Genomic DNA, 21,556 nt, shown 5'->3' with positions numbered 1-21,556 from the left:
TTCTATCTCGTACCCATCTCATTGATTTGTTGTGAGTGTGGTATGGAATCTTAATAATACATATGGGGAATTTGAATTATTAAGATCTTAGTGTTTTGCCCGGCGCCTCCAACCTTATGGTAAAAATGTGAACTTTGTTCAGACAATCAGTAACATACCACAACAATTTCCTGAGTTCGTTAATCTATGGGGAATTCTTACCAATGTATAAATATCTCCCAATAAAATGAATAAGTAAATATTTTTTATTAATTTACAAGTATAATTATACAATTTCATACAGAACCGGGATTTTCTGGTGATTAATATTTCATACACCCAGCAAAAGACCTCAACATGGCAATAAAACAATTTTTCCTAATATTTGACAAATAACCCAAGGGTAGCCCAAATGACTATGTTAAAACAATATTTGCGGTAATTACGCCTTAAGTTCAAAAACACAATATATATATATGTCTCGTGGAGTCAACAGATAGATATCAATTTGAAGGAAATATTAATTTAACATAGCTACTAGATTGAATGGGGCGATAAATAGTTTCTCTGGGACCACAGTAGCCAAATTTGTTGTAATGCGGGTCTATACTTAATTACACCCAGGCACGGCTTCAACACACAGCCTAGACAAATAATGTGGGAAAATGATTAATTATAAAACTGCCCTACAATAAAATACAGCCCCTACAATTTTGAGAGTAAAAGGTTAATTAATATCCGTATGGTCTGTATCTTACCACAGTTTAAAAGGGGAAGATATCCAACAAATTACAAGTACATTTGATTAGTTCCAGTAGCAAAGTCCAGCGAGATGGGGAGTGGTCAATTATCAGAAGGCTTCTTGTTCGTCTAGGGAATGTATCCAACATGTGGGTCTGTGGTCCTCTCCTGAATCATCTGTGTCTCCCCTTTTGTATAGTGCAAATTCTTGGATGGTTACCTCCCTAACTTCATGTTTACCATCTCGCGATTGGTTGGTTCCAAATATGGGAGGTAACTGCCCTGATTCTCACCAGCCCACCTGTGATCATGGTAAAGGTGTAATAACAATAAGACGTCTAGTGTTATTATGAAATGTGTGTTAACATGTTTCATGTTAATATAATATGGCGATTGCTGGCCTTTTTCTGTCCCCATCTCGTGTACCTTGCTGGCTATAAGAAATCTCTACCTAACCAAATATATTGAGATTGACAGAGATTTATGCAATTAAACAACATCACCTTTTAACCATAACAGACTGGTGCCAAATCCTTGTCAAATACATGGATGACTACAGGACACATTGATTCTTACAAAATACATTGCAATATTGTAATTTAACATATTATATATCCATATCCATATATATATATAATATACATACATATATTCTTAGTTCTGTTTCAACTTGTGGCTGGGGCCCTTCTGGTGTATAATTATAATTAAGACAATCTGCCATTGTCTGGGGCCAGGTAAATTAACACTATTGAGGAGGTAACCTTGTTCTTGAAACAATGGGGGTTGTTTGACATGGACTTTCTTTGATCAAAGACTTTTGAAATCCAGACCTCAAACCATCAATTCACTATTCAATTTGTCGGCTGGGGTTGAGTTAAGCAGACACTATTGTCCAGGACAGGTTCCTGCTCGGTATATGAGAGTGTGCGTATTAATCCCCCACCTCCCACCCGTGAGCATAATTCAACTTTTCCTCTGGGGGGGGTGCTCTGGTCTGGAATCTCCTTGACTGGGTTTTTTTTTTATTATAAAAATGTTTATGTATCCCAGCCATGACAAAATCCCCCTTTGCATTCCAGGTATGTAAGGGAAAACATGCATGGAATTCACTCCATAACACTGTGCACATCAAATGCTGCCACTGTGCCCAGACGCTGCCACTGTGCCATCAATCGCTGCCACTGTGCCCATTAAACGCTGCCACTGTGCCATCATATGCTGCCATTGTGCCCATCATATGCTGCCAGTGTGCCCATCAAATGCTGCCAGTGTGCCCATCTTATGCTGCCAGTGTGTCCATCATATGCTGCCAGTGTGCCCATCAAATGCTGCCAGTGTGCCCATCATATGCTGCCAGTGTGCCCATCAAATGCTGCCAGTGTGCCCATCATATGCTACCATTCTGCTCACCATACTCCCACCACCTCCCCACGGATGGATTGTGGGACACCCCGGCCCCCCGCTCATCCCCCCCGCGCGGATGGATCGCAGGACACCCCGTGCAGGAGAACCGGCGCTTACCTTGGTAAGGTGTCCTCTTCTCCGGCATCTCCTCTCCTCTTTTCAGCTCCTCCGCTCTGTCCCACTTCCTCCAAAGCGCTGAGTATCCAATAGGGATGCCTGGAGCTTTTGCCAATCAGCAAACAGGTCTCACTGACCTGCCTCCAGATTGGTGGGGAGGCAATGCGGTGTGAAAATAGCGAATGTTCATTCTCTAGGGTCACACAATTGGGTGGGATCAGGGCGCACTCTCTGCGCCCCGAGCCCACCCTTTTTGAAGCCTATTAGAGCCTCTGGCACTAGTCAGGTGCTTCAAAAAAATACACCCCCTCCTGCCCCCGCCATAGGAGTTCATGCGTCAAGCGTCTTGAAAGGGGCCGGGCGCATGGATAGGGAGGCGGCAGCAGGGATGGGGGGCGGCGCCCATGCGCCCACAATGCACGGGGCACCACTGATGTGCTCCCATCTCTCACTGATTTCACCATTCCGTGGAATATGCAATTTATATGCCACGGGGGGGTGGGGGGAGATCCTGTCAACAATGTTGAATGGACCTTTCCAGGACAGCAGGAATTTCCGTTCCTTTACCTGGTTCCTCGCGAAATTGTAGAGATATACCTTGTCCCCAATTTCATGCTCCTTCTTGGTGGTCTTAAGATCATAGTATGTCTTAGCGCTAGTTGTGGCTCTTTCAATATTTCTCTGGGCGAAGGAGAACGCAATTTGTAAGTGTTTCCGTAAATCTTCTATGTATTGGTGAGTTGTGGTGGCATTGACCAAATTATGGTCGGTGGTGCGGTACAAGAGGTGTTGGGGCAGGACCATCCGCCTTCCGGTTATGATTTCAAAGGGTGACATTTTCGTGACTGTATTCAGGGTTGCCCTTAAGGCCATCAGGACTAAGGGAAGCCTTACATCCCAGTCCTTGCCTATTTCCTTGACAAATTTCTTGAGTATGTTTACAATTGTCTGATTGTACCGTTCTACTCCACCACTAGAGGCGGGCCAATAGGCGATGTGTAATTTCCTTTTTACGTCCAATATTTTCCACAGTTTAGTCATTACTTCACTAGTGAAATGTGTACCCCTATCAGACTCTATTCTCTGGGGAAGGCTGAAGTGTGAAAAGATATGATTGATCAATAGAGCGGCACATGTGTCGGAGCTGTTATTTGGTGCTGGAATACACTTAACATACTTGGTAAATAAACATGTCACGGTTAATATATATTGATTTCCTCGTAAAGATTTAGTTACAGGTCCAATGAAATCCATTTGAAGGTCTGACCAAGGCATGCAGATCCCCCTTTTCTGAAGGGGTGCCCTATGGGTGGGAGAAGCTGGTTGAAATTGAGAACATATTAAGCAGCCTTGGCAGTATGCCTTCACATCATGCAGCATATGAGGCCAGTAGGCGTAATCCCGGAGGATCTCATAAGTGATCTTTTCTCTGCGGTGCCCGGACGTGGGGGCGTCATGGGCATGCTGTAGAATTAAACCTCTGAATTTAAGTGGGACTACCCATAGTTGGATACCCCCTTTTGAGGTGTGGATCAACAATCCCTGATGCAGCGTAAACTGGGATTTGGATTTCATTACTATGCATACGTCTTCCTTGCCAGTATAATTTTCTTGACTAAGGGGATTCTATTCTGGGCGTTCTAAATGGTTATAAATAAGCCAATTATTGGGTCTTCCTTTTGGGCTGTGATTAAATCTTCACTGGGGTTTTCATAACACCATTGCAATATATTTGAATCATCAATCATTCTAGCTTGTTGTCTAGTGAACGCTTCTAAGGGCCCTTTCACACTGGGGTGGTGGCAGCGGTAAAGCGCCGCCATTGTAAGCGGCGATTTACCGTCGGTATTCGGACGCTAGCGAGGCTGTTTTACCCCCACTAACGGCCGAGAAAGGGTTAAAAACCACCGCAAAGCGCCTCCGCAGAGGTGCTTTGCCGGCGGTATAGCTGCGCTGTCCCATTGATTTCAATGGGCAGGAGCGGTGAAGGAGCGGTATACACTTTTTTTCCCATCCTGCTAGCGCACCGCTCCAGTGTGAAAGCCCTCGGGGCTTTCACACTGGAATCAAAGCAGCGGCACTTTCGGGTCGGTTTGCAGGCGCTATTATTAGCGCAATAGCGCCTGCAAACCGACCCAGTGTGAAAGGGCCCTTACTGTACTGAACCTAAGAGATGATCTATACCTAGCAACTCACCTGTTAGGGCCCCTACTTTGGCTAGGGAATCAGCCTGATCATTCCTTTCCTTTTCTTCATCTAGGACTTTGGAGTGGCCCTGTTTTTTTTAAAATACAGAGTGATCTTGTGTTCCCTTACCAATTGGTCAATTTGACAAAACAACTTACCATTTTTGACCATGTTGTTCTTTTTCCATTGGGGAAGATACTCAACAACACTATTCCTGATGTAATTTGAATCGGTGATGATGGCATATTCTTAAATGGTAATCTATGGCCATCTCAACGACTTTCAGGATTGCAGCAAGTTCAGCAACTTAGCTGCTTCTTGGCCCAAGCTTGTATCCCACAGAGATTGGGGCTACACCTTGGGTCCATATAATCCTGACACCAGCCACTAGTTGGAGCTGTTCTTCGTCCTTATGATGATAGGCACAGCCATCTACATATACACACGGCAACTGTTTACAGTATTCATCATCATAAACCTTGTAGGGAGACAACAGTTGTTCTAAAAAATCAGCGTCCGTGGTCCCTGCTCAGGGATTGGGGCTGAAAAATCATGCAGATCAGTAAGGCCCTGGGCCAATGGATTTTTCTTGTTCTGTTTGTATCTAATTTCCAGGGGCCACCCTTACAAGGACAAAGTCCAAGCAGTGATGCAGCTATTAGACTCATTTCCACCCCTGATACGTTCACTCTGTAAATACTGTAAAGGCTGGTGTGCGGTCTCAACAATAATTCTTTCACCTTGAATATAACTGCGGAAATTCTGTAATGCCCAGACAGTGGACAATAAAGCTTTTTCTCAGTCGAAAAACTTAATCTCTACTGAGGACAATGTTTTACTGGCGTAGGCGATAATCTTACTGACATTCTCTTGTTTTTGGTAAAGAATAGAACTCATACTCACCTGCGTGTACCCTGTCTCAAGAAAAAAAGGTTTACCTCCTTGTGGATATGCAAGGCAGAAGGCCTGGGGAGTCGTACCTTCAGTTCCTTCACAGCGTCTGCTTGCTCCTTGCCCCATGACCATTCAGTGTCTTTCTTCAGCAGATAAAGTAACGGTTTGCTAATCTCGGCGTAACTGTTGATGAACTTACACGAATAATTAACCATTCCTAGAAACTATCTTAATTCTTTAAGATTAGTAGGGACCTTACAGTTGAGTACTGCCTCAACCTTTTTCTTCTGGGGATTTAAACCTTCTGAGGTAACTTCATGGCCTAAGAAATTTACCCGGGTGCGACACCACTGTGCTTTCTGAATGGATAACTTCAATCTGGCCGTCCTTAACTGGCCCAAGATATGTCGGAGTTCTGTAAGGTGCTTGGTCATATCAGTACTTTTGATGAGGATGTCATCGACGTATGCCAATGTTCATCGCTCTAAGGCATCTGGCATAGCCTTGTGCATGAAGACAGCAAATTCATGCCAGAATTAATATAGCCAAAAGCCATACACACCCAGCAGTACTGTCCAAAACTGAAGGCTAGTTTATACTGATCTTCTTCACTGGCTTTTATGGTCCAGTACCCCTGGGCACAGTCAAGGGCCGAGAATACCTGGGACCCTTGGAGTTGGGCAAGGCACTGGTCTATGTAGGGTACGGGTAATCCTGACATGTAGACACACTTGTTGAGTTGCCGGAGTTCAGCGCGCAAGCGCCACTGTCCGTTGGGTTTCAAAATACTCAGGATGGGGTGATTGTACGAGCTGTGAATGGGCCTAATTATACCCCGTTCGTGTAACTTCCTAATGATCTCGGCGAGAGACTCATAGAAGGCTAGCGGAAGTCTATACTGCTTTACAAATACTGGTGGGGCCTGAGGGTCAGTCTGGATTCTGGCGATGTGGGGTTCAGTACTTCCACAATCGTAAGAATCCTGAGCAAAGATTTCCTGGAATTCAAAGAGAAGCTTGTGGAGCAATTGTCGCTCAAGATCATTGGTGCATGCATCGGCTAGGGCTATTATCTCCTTGACTACCTCTTTGAATCCAGGAAAGCTTTCAGGTTGCCCTCATATGCCTCATCTCATAGGCCTCTTCAAGCCCGGTGGTCAGGCCATTGGGTATGCGATGTGTACTTCTCTCCCAATCAGGTCCCTTGGGGTACTCTTGTTCTTTTATTGGTTGATCAAAGATGAGAGACGTCTCTTCAATTCTACAGCTACCATCCTTAGAATCAAAGGGGTAAATGGACTTTATGTTGAACATACCCTCGGGTAAAGAATTGAATGATTGCTCAATTAATTTCACCTCAGATAAATATTCCTCTGGTATGAGTCCGATCACTTGGTTGGTGATTTCAAGCGTATAATACCCTGTCTCTACCACAAAGCCGATAAGGGTGCCCTTGGTTAGGTCCTGATTTGAGAGGTTGTGGACGTAGATGGATATTATAGACTGATGTGTATTGATCAAAGGTGCGTGAGTAATTTTTATTCCCTCCTCCTGTATTCTCTGGGACAGGCACACTAATGCATCTGACCCCTTCAGTTTTTGTTCCTTTTTTACATTTATAGGGAGTAGGACATTTTTTATGTCCCTGGGGATAATAATTTTTCGGGCTACCTGAATTTTAACAACATTTGAATTTCATCAGCAACTGAATTTGCTGATGATACTACATTAAGCAGGCCAATAACTTCACAATTGGATACAGAAACTTTACAAGAAGACCTAGTTATAATAGAGGGGTGGGCAGCTAGATGGCAGAGGGGGGTTTAAGGTAGAAAGATGTAAAGTAATGCACTTGGGAGCTACAAAATAATCACAAGTTACTCGCTAAGGGGAGAACCTCTTGGGGAATCAAGGATGGAAATGCATCTGAAGGTCTTAGCAGATTACAGACTCAGCAATGGTATGCAATGCCAAGCTGCAGGAAGGCCAGCAGACTCTTAGCATACATTAAAAAGATGTTTACTCAAAACATAAAACTATAATTCTACCACTTTACAAAACTCTGATTCAGCCACATCTTGAGTATGCCATCCAGTTCTGGTCACCAGTCCTCAGGAATGATGTGTTTGAACTGTAGGAACTATAGAGAGTCCAGAGAAGGGCAACAAAGCTAATAAGGGGGCTGGAGGCTCTCAGCTATAAGGAACATCTACAAACATTAAACCTATTCTGCCTGGAGAAGATATGCTTAAGAGGGGATATGATTGCAATATACATATCTTTGAATTGTGACTCTAGGATTGGGAGGAAAATATTTCACCTAAGTCTCTAAACAGGACACTCTGATACACAATGAAGTTGGGCATGAAGTGGTTCAATATTAAACTGTGTAAGGGTTCTTTACTGTTAGAGCGGTAAGGATGTGGAACTCCCTTCCACAGCTGGTGTGTCAGCGGGGAGTGTAGATAAAATTAAAAAAACTTTTAGAAGTGTTTCTTAGTGAACAATATGTACAGGGATATTGGAAATGGTAGCATAATACACATACATACACACGCACACACTGGACTGGATGAACTGGTGTCTTTATTGAACCTTACCAACTATGTAACTTTACATTCATAGAGAAAATGCAAAGTGTTCTTTCAATAAGAACTCGTGCTGAACAAGTGACCTCCTGTGTTCACTAAGCAGCAGAGCAGCTCCTCAACATGGTACCCAGAATCAAGTGGAAATCACTGTGGTAGTGGTGCACACTATAGTGATTTCCAGCTTCCACAGAACCCAGTCAATCATCATGAATGAAAGGGTAGGGTTTACAGGTGGTACTTTTGCCATGGGGTCTGTACCACCCCATCTAGCTGGCATGTACAGATAATGGGTGGTCAAACCATGGCTCATTTGTCTATTGTTACTGTACACCTGGAAGTGTAAACAAAGCCTAATGGGGGCACCAATGTGGCAGGTGGGCAGAGTGAGGAACTCCATAAATAATATAGAAGCATAGAGGTCATTGGGCCTGGTGGCTTCTAGTAGAGAAGATTTCAGGTGTCTTCTAAATTAATCTCCAGCTAAACTTGTGACCTTTGTTCATTCTAGTGAGTTGCAGACTGTAAAGAAGTGGGCCGCAGGGTGGGAATGACCTGGCCCGCAGCCCGCAGCTCATTGGAGTAAAAAGAGGGGACACAAGCTCTTCGCTAGCTTCTAGAAGCCTCCAAGCACGCAGTCTGTAGATTCCTGATTGGCTGCCATGAAGTTACGGCACACCATTGCTCTCTGCACCATGTTATTACACAGAGGTCGATAAGTGGCAATCCAGCAGGACCATTGTTCAGTAATCTGTTTTTATTTCAGGCTCCTCTGCCTTTCATCCGCAGAAAGTGGAATGAATCATCGTTTCATCGCCGAGCACAGCTGTAGACAATTAGGAACCCAGATAAACAAAGCTATAAACAGCGCCTGATTCATACATTCACAGCAATAAATTGATTCACAGTGACAAACACAATGCAAAGTTCACTACACCCCGCCACACGTGACCGGCAAGCAGCGCCCAATGTGTTGCAATTGTTATGAGTTGGAAAATAGAAAGGATGATGCCTCAGCAGGGTTACCTTATTGGCTTAAAGGGAACCCATCTTGATAAAAATCCATGTGCTGATTCAATTTTTACCAGCCGCAATGGTGCGATCTGCCATTCACATCCCCTGGCTTTACCGTTCAGTAAGCCATGGACCCTGACCCAGAGTAGGAGTTCTAATATTGGAGGAAAATTATTGGCCAGAACCTTGAAGCAGGTGTAGAAAATCCAAAATTTTGGGTTGTCACCAGAACAGGAAAAGGGGAAATCATCCCAAGGGAAGTTCTGGTGACAACAAGGGATTTCTTCACTTTGGAGGGGTTTCCTTTTATTTCCTCTTTTGGCTATGGGACAGGAAGTAAAGGGAAATCTCCCCAAAGGGACACAGATGGCAAAAATAAAAACTGGCAGGGGTTATAACCTACCCTTACTTTAACTTTGTTATGCAAAGTTGCATGTCTGCCACCTTTGAGGAGGACTTATGGAGGTACAGATGATCCCCAGTCCAACCTAAAACAGATGGGTAAATATTTTCTGATGTTTAGTGTCACATTAAAGTCCAAGCAAGGAGTTAAATGTGCAGTTGAAATACATATTAGTGACCTCATATACCTACCAAAACATTTGCAGTTCTGTTCAGCAGACCTTCTGATCGCAGCACCAGATCCTGCCAGACAGCACAGCCTGGTCCTAAACCTGTACTGCAGCAGGGATACATGGGCCAGAACACTTTGCTAACCTGCTGCTTGAACAATAAAAGCGCAGTCATCACTCTGCTCTCACCTTCTGTGGGCATGCTCCGTCAGCACATACAATGCAGTTGAACCCGATTGGCTCTCCCTCGCTCCACCAGCTATGTTTAAAAATAGATTTCATTTTTTTTTTTTTATAAATGCTCAATGGCATTTATTGGTCTTATTTTATACGTTTGACTTTAAAGCTGAATTCAGGCAAAACCAATTCTTTCTAAATACAAGAGCCATGTGTATTATTTGGATCTTGGATGTATTTCTTTATCTGGATGTATTTTTTCCAGATCTGTCCAGTAATTCAGTGCGAGACTTTACCTCTGTGTATGAGCTTCCTGTAATAGAGACCGCTCACTGCTGCTCTCCCTTCCTTGTGCAGGGTGACTGGTCTTCTCTCCGCCCCTTCCTGTCATTTTCTGCAGGCAGCCTGCAATGGGTGGAGTCTTCTGGGCCCCTCCCACAGCTCTGCTCCCTGCCCAGGCTATGTACAGCACAGTGATGAGGTCACTGCTACTTTTACAAGGTAATATCTAAGTATGCAAAGGCATTTAACCAATAATGAATAAATAATGCCTCTGTGCGAATAAATCCATAGTGTGTGAACCAAACAATTAAATGATACGTGCTCAAAATAAATGCCCAGTGTGGTTGCTTGCCGCAAACACCACACTGTGTTTCCACCAGTAATTAAATAATGTATATAAATAAGTGTTGCGCAAACCAAAGTAAAAAATACCCCAAACGAATAACCTCCAATAGTCCGTACTAAAATATATAAATCAAATCATCAAAAAGATACATTCACAGAAAAGTGCATTACAGTAATTTGTTTAAAGTGAAGTGCACATGTGCTAAAAGTGCATAATAGTCCGTATCCAACAATAAATAAAGTGCCTTTCTTCAATGAAAGCAGCTTCAGTGTGACCACACAAAAACAAATGGTGTACTTCCACCCAATCGTGACCCCTCAGTGCTCCCAGTATTCTCACCTTTGTGAGTAATCAAATATGCTTTTGATTACAAATAAGGAAATCATCCTCCATCGATGGTAGCCCAATTGTAGTCCTTTTCAGTTGATTTGGATATCCTGTGGTGGTGGTCCCTTTAAGACTTCTTCACATGCGCCTATCCATATGTTAGAGTAGAAACAAAGTCACCTCCCATAGTGTAATATTGCCAATAAAATTTGTTTTATCAAAGGAATAGCTCTTACATTATAAAAGCAGAAAAAGTGCCTTTGGTATCAGCATACTATGATCTCCAAACGTCACTTCCGGCCCTATGTGTTACGTCATGCCCATGTGGCATCAGGGGACTCATGGAGTGTGACGTAAAGCGTATGAGGAATCCTGGACCGGAAGTTTTATGTTGTCACATTGAAGCTGCCTTCACTGAAGAAAGAGGACTGGGCACTTTATTTATTGTTGGATACGGACTATTATGCACTTTTAGCACATGTGCACATTACTTTAAACTAATTACTGTAATGCACTTTTCTGTGAATTTATCTTTTTAATGATTTGATTTACAGTATCTCAAAAAAAGTGAGTACATCCCTCATATTTTTGTAAATATTTAATTATATCTTTTCATGTGACAACACTGAAGAAATGACACTTTGCTACAATGTAAAGTAGTGAGTGTACAGCTTGTATAACAGTGTAAATTTGCTGTCCCCTCAAAATAACTCAACACACAGCCATTAATGTCTAAACCACTGGCAAGAAAAGTGAGTACACCCCTAAGTGAAAATGTCCTAATTGGGCCCAATTACCCATTTTCCCTCCCTGGTGTCATGTGACCCGTTAGCGTTACAAGGTCTCAGGTGTGGATGGGGAGAAGGTGTGTTAAATTTGGTGTCAATATTTTGTGTGACTACCATTATTTTCCAGCACTGCCTTAACCCTCTTGAGCATGGAGTTCACCAGAGCTTCACAGGTTGTCACTGGAGTCCTCTTCCACTCCTCCATGACGACATCACAGAGCTGGTAGATGTTAGAGACCTTGCGCCCCACAGATGCTCAATAGGGTTTAGGTCTGGAGATATGCTTGGCCAGTCCATCACCATCACCTTTACCCTCAGCTTCTTTAGCAAGGCAGTGGTCATCTTGGAGGTGTGTTTGGGGTCCTTAAGTTAGAATTTTGCCCTGCGGACCAGTCTCCGAAGGGAGGGGATCATGCTTTGCTTCAGTATGTCACAGTACATGTTGGCATTCATGGTTCCCTCAATGAACTGTATCTCCCCAGTGCTGGCAGCACTCATGTAGCCCCAGACCATGACACTCCCACCACCATGCTTGACTGTAGGCAAGACACACTTGTCTTTGTACTCTTCACCGCACACACTTGACACCATCTGAAACAAATAAGTTTATCTTGGTCTCATCAGACCACAGGACATGGTTCCAGTAATCCATGTCCTTAGTCTGTTTGTCTTCATAAAACTGTTTGTGGGCTTTAATGTGGATCATCTTTAGAAGAGGCTTCCTTCTGGGACGACAGCCATGCAGACCAATTTGATGCAGTGTGCAGCGTATGGTCTGAGCACTGACAGGCTGACCCCCCACCCCTTCAAACTCCACAGCAATGCTGGCAGAACTCATACATCTATTTCCCAAAGACAACCTCTGGATATGACGCTGAGCGCGTGCACTCAACACCTTTGGTCGACCATGGCGAGGCCTGTTCTGAGTGGAACCTGTCCTGTTAAACCGCTGTATGGTCTTGGTTTCAGGGTCTTGCCAATCTTCTTATAGCCTAGGCCATCTTTATGTAGAGCAATTCTTTTTTTCAGATCCTCAGAGTGTTATATGCCATGAGGTGCCATGTTGAACTTCCAGTGACCAGTATGAGAGAGTGAGAGCGATAACATCAAATTTAACACACCTGCTCCCCATTCACACCTGAGACATTGTAACACTAGCGAGTCACATGACACCGGGGAAGGGAAAATGGCTAATTAGGCCCAATTTGGACATTTTCACTTAGGGGTGTACTCACTTTTGTTGCCAGCAGTTTAGACATTAATGGCTGTGTGTTGAGTTATTTTGAGGGGACAGCAAATTTACACTGTTATACAAGCTGTACACTCACTACTTTACATTGTAGCATTTCTTCAGTGTTGTCACATGAAAAGCTATAATAAAATATTTTTCAAAAATGTGAGGGGTGTACTCACTTTTATGGGATACTGTATATATTTTAGTACGGACTATTTGAAGTTATTAGTTTGGGGTATTTTATACTTTGGTTTGCACAACCCTTATTTATATATATTATGCAAAGGCATTTGGCGCACACATAGTGGATTTATATCCTTTGTAGTCTTTAAATGAATTATTTTGTGCCCGGAGCTGATCTTTCATTTTTGTAAGGTAGAGAAGGTTGAGAAGGCAACATTACATCACATGTTACTCATGATTCATCTTGTTCCAATGTGCACATTTTTCCAGCGTCTGTTATGTCTTGTCATAGAATGTTCTCTGAATGCGGATAGATGTTTTCCTGTGTGTTTAATTTTCATTCTAAAAAAGCTGCCCATGGTGACTCTGAATTTAGTTTATGATGAGGAGGACGCCTCTGTTACTCCAGTTCTGGGGACAACAAACTTTGGAATTTCCACTCACTTTCTATCCCAATGGCAGTGGTCACCAGGACAAATACTGAAGGTGGAACACCACAGGAGGACACAGGCAGGAATAAACACCTGACCAGTGGGGGCCCGTCCACAAGGGGTGCAGGGGAGCCACCCTCCCCAATCCTTTCACCCAGCCCCTAATCTACATGCAGGGTGCCAGACACATGAATTCCAATGGGGTTTTTTTTCAGAAGCACGAGATTTGAGCCTGATGCTTCCATTGGCTTCAAAAAAGGGTGGGCTCGGGCGCAGAGCACTGTGCCCCGAGCCCACCCAGTTGTGTGACAATAGTGAATTAATATGTGCTATTGTCTTCCTAAATCTCCTCCCGGCCAATCAGGAAGCAGGTCTTGAGACCTGTCACCCGATTGAGGAGAAGCGATCCTATTGGCCACCGAGGGGGAGGAGACGCAGCAGGGGAAGACGCCGAAGCCAAGGAGGAGAGGAGACGCCCGTCCTAGATGGGGTAAGTGCGGGGCTGGTGACCGACCGGGGGGGTGGTGGTTGTTGGCGGGTGGATTGTTTGCTGCCCCCCCCCCTAAAAAAAACATCCCACCAGCCGCCACTGCACCTGAGAAAGGTTCTAATTATTCCCTAGGAATCTAGAAAAAAAAGTTTGAATGGAGCTCTCCTTAAACCACTTAATCTCCAGGAGGTTTTACCCCCTTCAAGACTGAGCCATGTTTTGCTATTCAGCACTGTGCTACTTTAACTGGTAAATTTGTGGTCATGCAAGACTGTGCACAGATTAAGTTTATATCATTTTTTTCACACAAAAATAGCTTTATTTTGGTGGTATTTAATCACCACTGTGTTTTATATTTATTTTTGCTATACAGGATAAACAAAAAAATACAGAACATTTAAAAAAAAAAAAGCTTATATTATAAAATTTTGCAAACAAATAATCTGTATCCATAAATTTAGGCAAAAATTTATTCTGCTAAATTTCTTTGGTAAAAACCCAAATCAGTGTTTATTATTTAGTCTGTGTGAAAGTTATAGTGTCTACAAACTATGGTATATACAGTATATTTGAAAATTGATCAATCCTGATTACTAATTTCTTGAGGCCCTAAAATGTCAGCACAGTAGAAATAGCTCCCAAATTACCCCTTTTTGAAAAGTAGGCAGGTTTTTTAAGTTTGTAAAAAAAAAAAATTTCACAATTTTTTTTTACATGCTGTCACCAGTATAGTACAGTGTCATCATATGACTGATGTGGCTGTGATCAGGGATACTGACTGGTGACAGTATGTAAATATTTTTTTATTCAATTTTTTAAAAGTGTCTGGATTCCTGCGCACCATGATCTGATTTGTCCACCGGACACAGCGCTCACGGGTCTGAGCTGCTACGTGCCCCAGGGGGTGCGCTAGTGTGACCGTGCTTGGCGAAGCACAGCCGGGCTAGTACGTTGTCTAGCCCGGCTGTGCTTCCCATCTGCAATAACTGTACTGTGGGTGGGGCAAGTGGTTAAAATGTATGAAGACCCTACGAAACTCTTATTTGGTCCCTTTTGGTCCGTCCTGTGTCCGGTGCACACTTCCCATGCTATCCCAAAGGGTCTGGTTAGTTTCCAAAACTATTACCGATGACAAAAATGACATGGGTTGTATTGATAAATATACATGGCTGTTTGTCCATAAAAATTGCTTGTAAAATCATTACGTGCCATTAGGTCAAAATCTATTCTTTTGCAATTCGAATGGGTGAATGGGGAAGATACCACTTTATGGCCACTAGATGGCATTGAGGAGCATATTTATTTTCTATGAGAGTCAGAGGAAGTAAGTATGCTCCTCAGTACCATCTAGTGGCTATAATGATATATTTCCCCATTTCACACATTCGATTTGCAGAGACCAGCCTGGAAACATTACATTTTGCCCCGTTTGCACAAAGCAAATTTATATGCAGTTTTGACGGGCGAACACACTTTAATGTCTATGTTGCAGAGATGAAAAGAGTGGGAGGGTTTGAGTAGTTTAGCACAAGAAAACTGGGCAGGGCTGACACCAAAAAGCTGTATTTTTCTGTATTTGCAGAGTCTTTAAAGAGGAAGTAAAGCCTCTTAAAAAAAAAAAAAAAAAAAAAACACCCTGCAAGGCAAAGGCATAATGAGCTAGTATGCATAGCATACTAGCTCATTATGAATTACTTACCGGAGATCGAAGCCCCGGCATTGGCCCTCGTTCGCCTCCTCCAACGCCGCCATCTATCCCGGAGTGACTTCCGGGTATGGCGGCTACGGCGCTGTGACTGGCCGGAGCCGCGATGACGGGCATGCACGGTGGTGCCGCCATTAACAGCATGATCGCCGTTAGAAACGGCACGCTCGGTGCGCCTGCGCCCGATGTCTACGGCGTATGCGCCGGTAGACATCGGTGCCACTATTCCTGCAAATATCTCCTAAACCTTAATCTAGGCTTACCTGTAGGTTAAATTGGTTGTAATGGGTTTACAACCACTTTAAAAGGCTACAACACATAAAAATGTGCATTTCCGGTAAGTAATTCATAATGAGCTAATATGCTATGCATACTAGCTCATTATGCCTTTGCCTTGCAGGGTGTTTTTTTTTTTTTTTTTTAAGAGGCTTTACTTCCTCTTTATTGCATAGTTTTAAGTTTTATTTTTTTGCCCTGACATATTCTTTTAAGTGTATCTATATCCAAAATGTTTTCAATTTTAGGGAAAAGGTAAAGTCACTGGCAGGTTACTTTTTATTCCATAAATTTGTATTGAGATTTCCATACATTACAACAGAATAACAAGGCAACAATCAGAGTGCATAGACAATAAAATGTAGTTAAGATACAGTACCAACAAAGAGTTGAAGGGGGTAAGCTGGCAAAGATGGCAGGTATTCAGTAGAAAAGAAGCAGAGAAAGGGCTCATTCATACAGGCATTTAAAATGCTGCACTTAAATGCGCACAGCGCCATCCAGTGGCCGTACTGCATTATGGCCACTAGATGGTACTGGACTATTATAGAGAATAAATGCGTTCCTCAATGTCATCTGGAAGCCATAATGCAGTATTTCCCCAATTCACACACACATTGGAGATGCACAGGATAAAACCTGGAAGCATTTGATTTGGCCTCACTCACAAAAAAAGAATTTACTTTTCAAAGGTTGAACAGCTATGCAAGATTAATACACTCCTAATTAGTTTTGTATGCATCTAAACAAAGCACTATAGGAATCAAGGTGGCCTAAACACAGCTGTGCCTTTAAACAAAATTCTGCACAAAGTGGCATACAAAAAGAGTGGGGCACAGCTGCATCCAGGACCATACAGATCAGCAGATTTTAGGTGTGGAAGCCCCAGACATCCCAACCTGCAAAAACTCATTTCAGGGAGGTGGCGCGTCGCGCCCGCAAACCCCCCCCCCCCCTCCGGCAAAATATTATTTAAATCACTTTCTCGATATTTTTTCGCAGTGCTTCTGGGGAAGGGGGTGGGTGGCAGTGGATGGTGTCAGTAGTTTTTTTTACTTTTATTAATTGATTTTTTTTTACATTTTAATTTTTTTCACTTTTTTTTTTTTTTACATTTTTTTACACTTTCATTTTTTATTTTTGGGGGGGCTTTGGTGAGATGTCAGGGGTCTAGGTCTAAGCAGACCCCTGACTTCTTCCATTTGAGATAGACAAAGGGACCGAGGACACAGATTCCCCAGTCCCTTTCTCAGCACTAAAGATGAATGAAGAGGAGACAGAGGCTCCTGTCCATTCATAAACTGAGCAGAGTAAAAGCAGTTTACTCTGCTCCGTAATTACAGGACACAGAAGCGATCTCGCTCACTCTCCTATTACTAGTTCCCCCCCACAGCTGGCGGGAGAGGAGGGGAGCCGGTTGCGGGGGACGAAGGGGGCGGAGAAGGACACGGAGGGGGGCGGGGGAGGAGTACACAGAGAAGCTGGGGATGATCGGTGCACAGCAGGAGGGGCAGCTGTTATCACCGATCTCCCTGTATAGCTTTTTAGCCATCAGTCGCGGGAGGGATAGAACGAGAAGCGGCTGTCAGCTAAAAATCTGTACAAAGGAGATCGGTGATCACAGCTGTTCCCCGCCACACCGATCATTCCCGGGAGATCGGGAGGCGCTTGGGGCGAGTGGGAGCCGCCGCAGAAATGCGGGAGTCTCCCGCACCTTCTGGGAGACTGGAGATGTCTGAAGCACTGGTTCACACCAGTGCGGCTTTGAAATTGTGCTACTTTCAAAGCCACAGATCAGTGAGATTTGGACCTCAGATTTAATTGCGGCTTGCAACTTAATTTAACAGAAGTGAATGCAAGTTGCAATGAAATCTCAAAAAAAAAAAAAAAAAAATGCAGGAACCTTTTTCAAAGTCATTGGAACTTTGCATTGCAAAGATTTGAACGGTTCCATTGCTGGCAATGGGGTGCAAATTATAAACCATGTGTGTGAGAGTGTACCAGCCTTACCCTGGGCTCCAACCACACCATGCCCCGATGCACTTCGCTCCACCCCCGGAGCTTAGTGATGATCCCAATGACTAAGCTCCAGGGACAAAGCGAAACGTGTTGGAGGTCGTGGCCGGGTTGGAACCTGGTCTGAGGCTGTTACACTTTTACACATAGGGTTTGCAGTGATGTGCAGCCTACAGGATTTCTTTACTTTCCCCCATATTGACATTTGGAGCCGTGATGAGCTCTGTCCTTGCCTGCACTCCCAGCGGTTGGTTAGAGGAGAACTCGTCAGAACCTAAGCAGCACCCACAATAATTTCATGCAGTTTGCACAGTGTTTTACAATATAAAAAGCGACAGTACAGTGACAAATACAAGAGGGTTAGGAGAGCCCTGCTCTTAAGAGCTTAGACATCTTATGGCGTGGGACAAGTGATAAAAAATGTAATAACTGTGAAGGATGAGCTGATAGAAGAATTAAAAGGTCAGTTGTTAGGAGGAGGGGGGGGGCTTCCCTAAAGAGATGAGTTTTCATGGATCGCCTAAAAGGTGGACAGAGTAGGGCATAGCCAGGCAGATTGAGGTACAGAGTTCCAGAGGCTCTGAAGAAGTCCTGGAGACGAGCATGGGAGGAAGAGAAAAGGGAGCTTGAGAGTAGGAGGTCTTTGGAAGAGCGAAGAGGACAGTTTGGGTGATATTTGGAGAAAAGGATGGTGCTGTAGCTTGGGGCAGAGTTGTGAATGGCTTTGTATGTTATTGTTAGGGTTTTGAATTCAGTTTGTTGGGCAATCGGAAGCCAGTGTAGGAATTGGCAGAGAGGGATAGCAGACACTGAGCGGTTTGTAAGGTGTATAAGTCTGGCAGCAGCATTCATGATAGATGGAAGAGGGGATCGCCTATGGAGAGGTAGGCCAATGAGAAGAGAGTTATAATATAATAGTCAAGGAGAGATAACAAGGAAGTGAATGAATAGCTTGGTGGTTTCATCGGTTAAAGGGGTGAATTTTAGAGATGTTACAGAGGTGAGATCTACAAGCTTTTGACAGCGATTAATTTGCGGCTGAAAGGACAGATCAGAGTCTAGGATTACATCTAGTACCCTGGTGTGAGGGACTGATAGTTGTGGTATTGATCTTGATGGAAAAAATCTTGGAGGAGGGCACGGGTGGGGGAAATATCGTGAGCCTGGTTTTAGAAAGACTGCGTTTGAGGAATTGGTGTGACATCGATGCGGATACGTTGGTTAGTAAGTTAGTGGTGCAAGAGGAGATTAAAGAGGCAAGAGATAGATTTAAGTGTCATCAGCATAGAGATGGTAGTGGAATGGATGGGAGGTCATCAAGTGACCAAGGGAGGAGGTCTAGGTAGAGAAGAGAAGGGGTCCAAGCACAGAGTCTTGGGGAACCCCTTCAGAAAAAGGAAGTGGATTGGAGTGGACAGAGTTGTAGGTAACATGGAAGGAATAGATAGGAGGAGAACCAGGAAAGAGCAGAATCTCGGAGGCCAAGGGAGTGAAGTTTATTTTGGAGGAGAGGGTGATCAACAGTTTTTGAGTTAGTGTGGCTTATATAGCAATAAAGTATATCCATAGCCAAAACTTACATTTTTAGTTTTGGGGTTATTCTTTCAAATGGGGGTACAAGCAGAAATAAAAAAAAAAAAAAAAAAAAAAAAAATCGAGAAAGGGTATAACCCTTCCCTGGTCTATCCAAAACTACCAAAAAAAAAAAAAAAAAAAAAAAAAAAAAAAAGAAAAGGTTTTGCCTACAGCTACACTTTAATTGGTTGAACTGGATGGATTTGAGTCTTTTTTTCAACCAGAATGTAATTTTAAGGCGTATATTTTGTAAAAGAAAGGTAGCCCAGATTGGTTGGAATCCAGCCAACCTGGCAGGACATTATCATTGTTTCTCTCACTTGGTCCTTGCTGGCAGAATGTGGAACTACTTCTTGTTCTGGGGACAAGAATGGTAGTAAAGATCTTGAGTACAAATAGAGGGGAGAATTTCTCCCATGGGGACAGAGATAAAAACTTGACAGAGGGTCTAACTTTTCCCCACTCTATCTACAATAAATGCTTTCCTAGGGATACACTTTAAATAAAGGATGCACTGTATGGGTTGGTGTTGTTGGTTACTCCATCACTACAATGGAATAAGCGGATATTTGATTTTACACCTCTGAGGGCTCCAAGTCATGTGAAGTTACAGTTTCAGCACCATAAAACAATAATTTATGTCTTACGGCTGTGTGGTCATGCTTGGCATGAGGTGAAAGTTGACACAACATTATCCATGACTTCAATGTCGCTAAATCACACATGGAGTAATAGCGTGCGTGTTGTTGTCTGCATACATACATACCTTCCCGCTGACATCATTCTTCATAATCCCAATACAGACCAGAGGCTGTGTCAGCTGCGTGGAATATGTAATAGTTCACAGCTACCATTAATTCCTCAGAGTAACCTTGTTTTTGTTAGTCTCTATCATTAGACCATATGTCTCCAACATAACACACTGCCGTTTAGTCAGTTATATTTGCCGCTTAAATGCGGCGGGGACCACCACTTTATTATTTGAGCCAACACTGCAAGAATATAGCCGTTAACCCTTTGTCATCAGAGCTGTTTTTGCAAACAATTTTAGTCCTGAGAAATACTTAAACCCCCTAAAAACATTGTATAGAGTAGAGACCCTGGAGGATGAAATGGCGGTAGTTCTAGTATTTCTGTTCGAACAATATTAGTGCAAGTGCAAAATCTCAGTAAGAAAAAAAAAAAAAATGCACTAAAGTTAACTTTACGGCAAGCAAAGATTTTTTGGTAAGATAGCAAAGATGAGGTTGCACCGAGTCAATAGATAACCAACATGTAATGCCTTTAAACGGCAACAAACTTAAAGTGGTGTTCCGGCCAAAATTATACTTTTTAAATAAAAATACCCCTATAATACACAAGCTTAATGTATTCTAGTAAAGTTAGTCTGTAAACTAAGGTCTGTTTTGTTAGTTTATAGCAGTAGTTTATTTAGTTTGTTATTTTATAAACTTACAGCAGGCCATGGCCATCTTAAGTGTGGGCATTTGAAGCCAGACTGTATTTCTTCCTGGATCTCATCCTTGCAGATCTCGCACATGCTCAGTGCAGCACAAGCAGTGTACTTGGTTTCAGGTCAGGTTTCCATAGTAACGGCAGTGTCAGAGGAAGTTGCCGCCCCTTCCCAGAAGGCATTGCAAACAGGAAATGATGCAATGGGCCACGGCCAGGGAGGAGGAAGTGAAAAATGAATACAGCAGATATACAGTAGGTGCTGAGAATTTTTTTTTTTAAATATATCCAATTCGTTTACAGTGCACAGTTTAGTGAGGGATGCTGGAGAGTTGCAAAAGTGGGTGGAACTCCACTTTAAGCACCTTAAAGCTCCCATAAGCGACGTCTTAAAAGTCCCTACAGGCCATCAGTTTAGCGTTCATCGTGTATATTGGCCCTAGAATTATTGCTTTCACTGTAGGTGACCAAAAGGCTATTATGTGCATGGAGGGAAGGTGGCCCTGCTAGGGGATTTCCTCAAATTTTCTAGCAAGCTCAGAGTCACATTACCAGTGAATACAAATGTAATTGAATTTGTGTACGTTGGCGTTTTACCTTTTATCCTCTGTATTATACACTAGACTAGGGGGACACCAGACAAAAATGCTGCACCAGGTCGCCCCCTAGTGGATTCTTCAGGGATATACAAAGAGCCTACTTCCCTCAGGGACCCAGAAGCTTGGCTTGAAAACCATCATTGGCCTGACAAGGGTGTGGTATTCAATCAGTTTAATTGT

Source organism: Aquarana catesbeiana, linkage group LG09, assembly GCF_042186555.1.
Source record: "Aquarana catesbeiana isolate 2022-GZ linkage group LG09, ASM4218655v1, whole genome shotgun sequence".
NCBI classification, from domain to species: domain Eukaryota; kingdom Metazoa; phylum Chordata; class Amphibia; order Anura; family Ranidae; genus Aquarana; species Aquarana catesbeiana.
The sequence above is the reverse complement of the archived record's forward strand: the minus strand, read 5'-3'. Positions refer to the sequence as shown.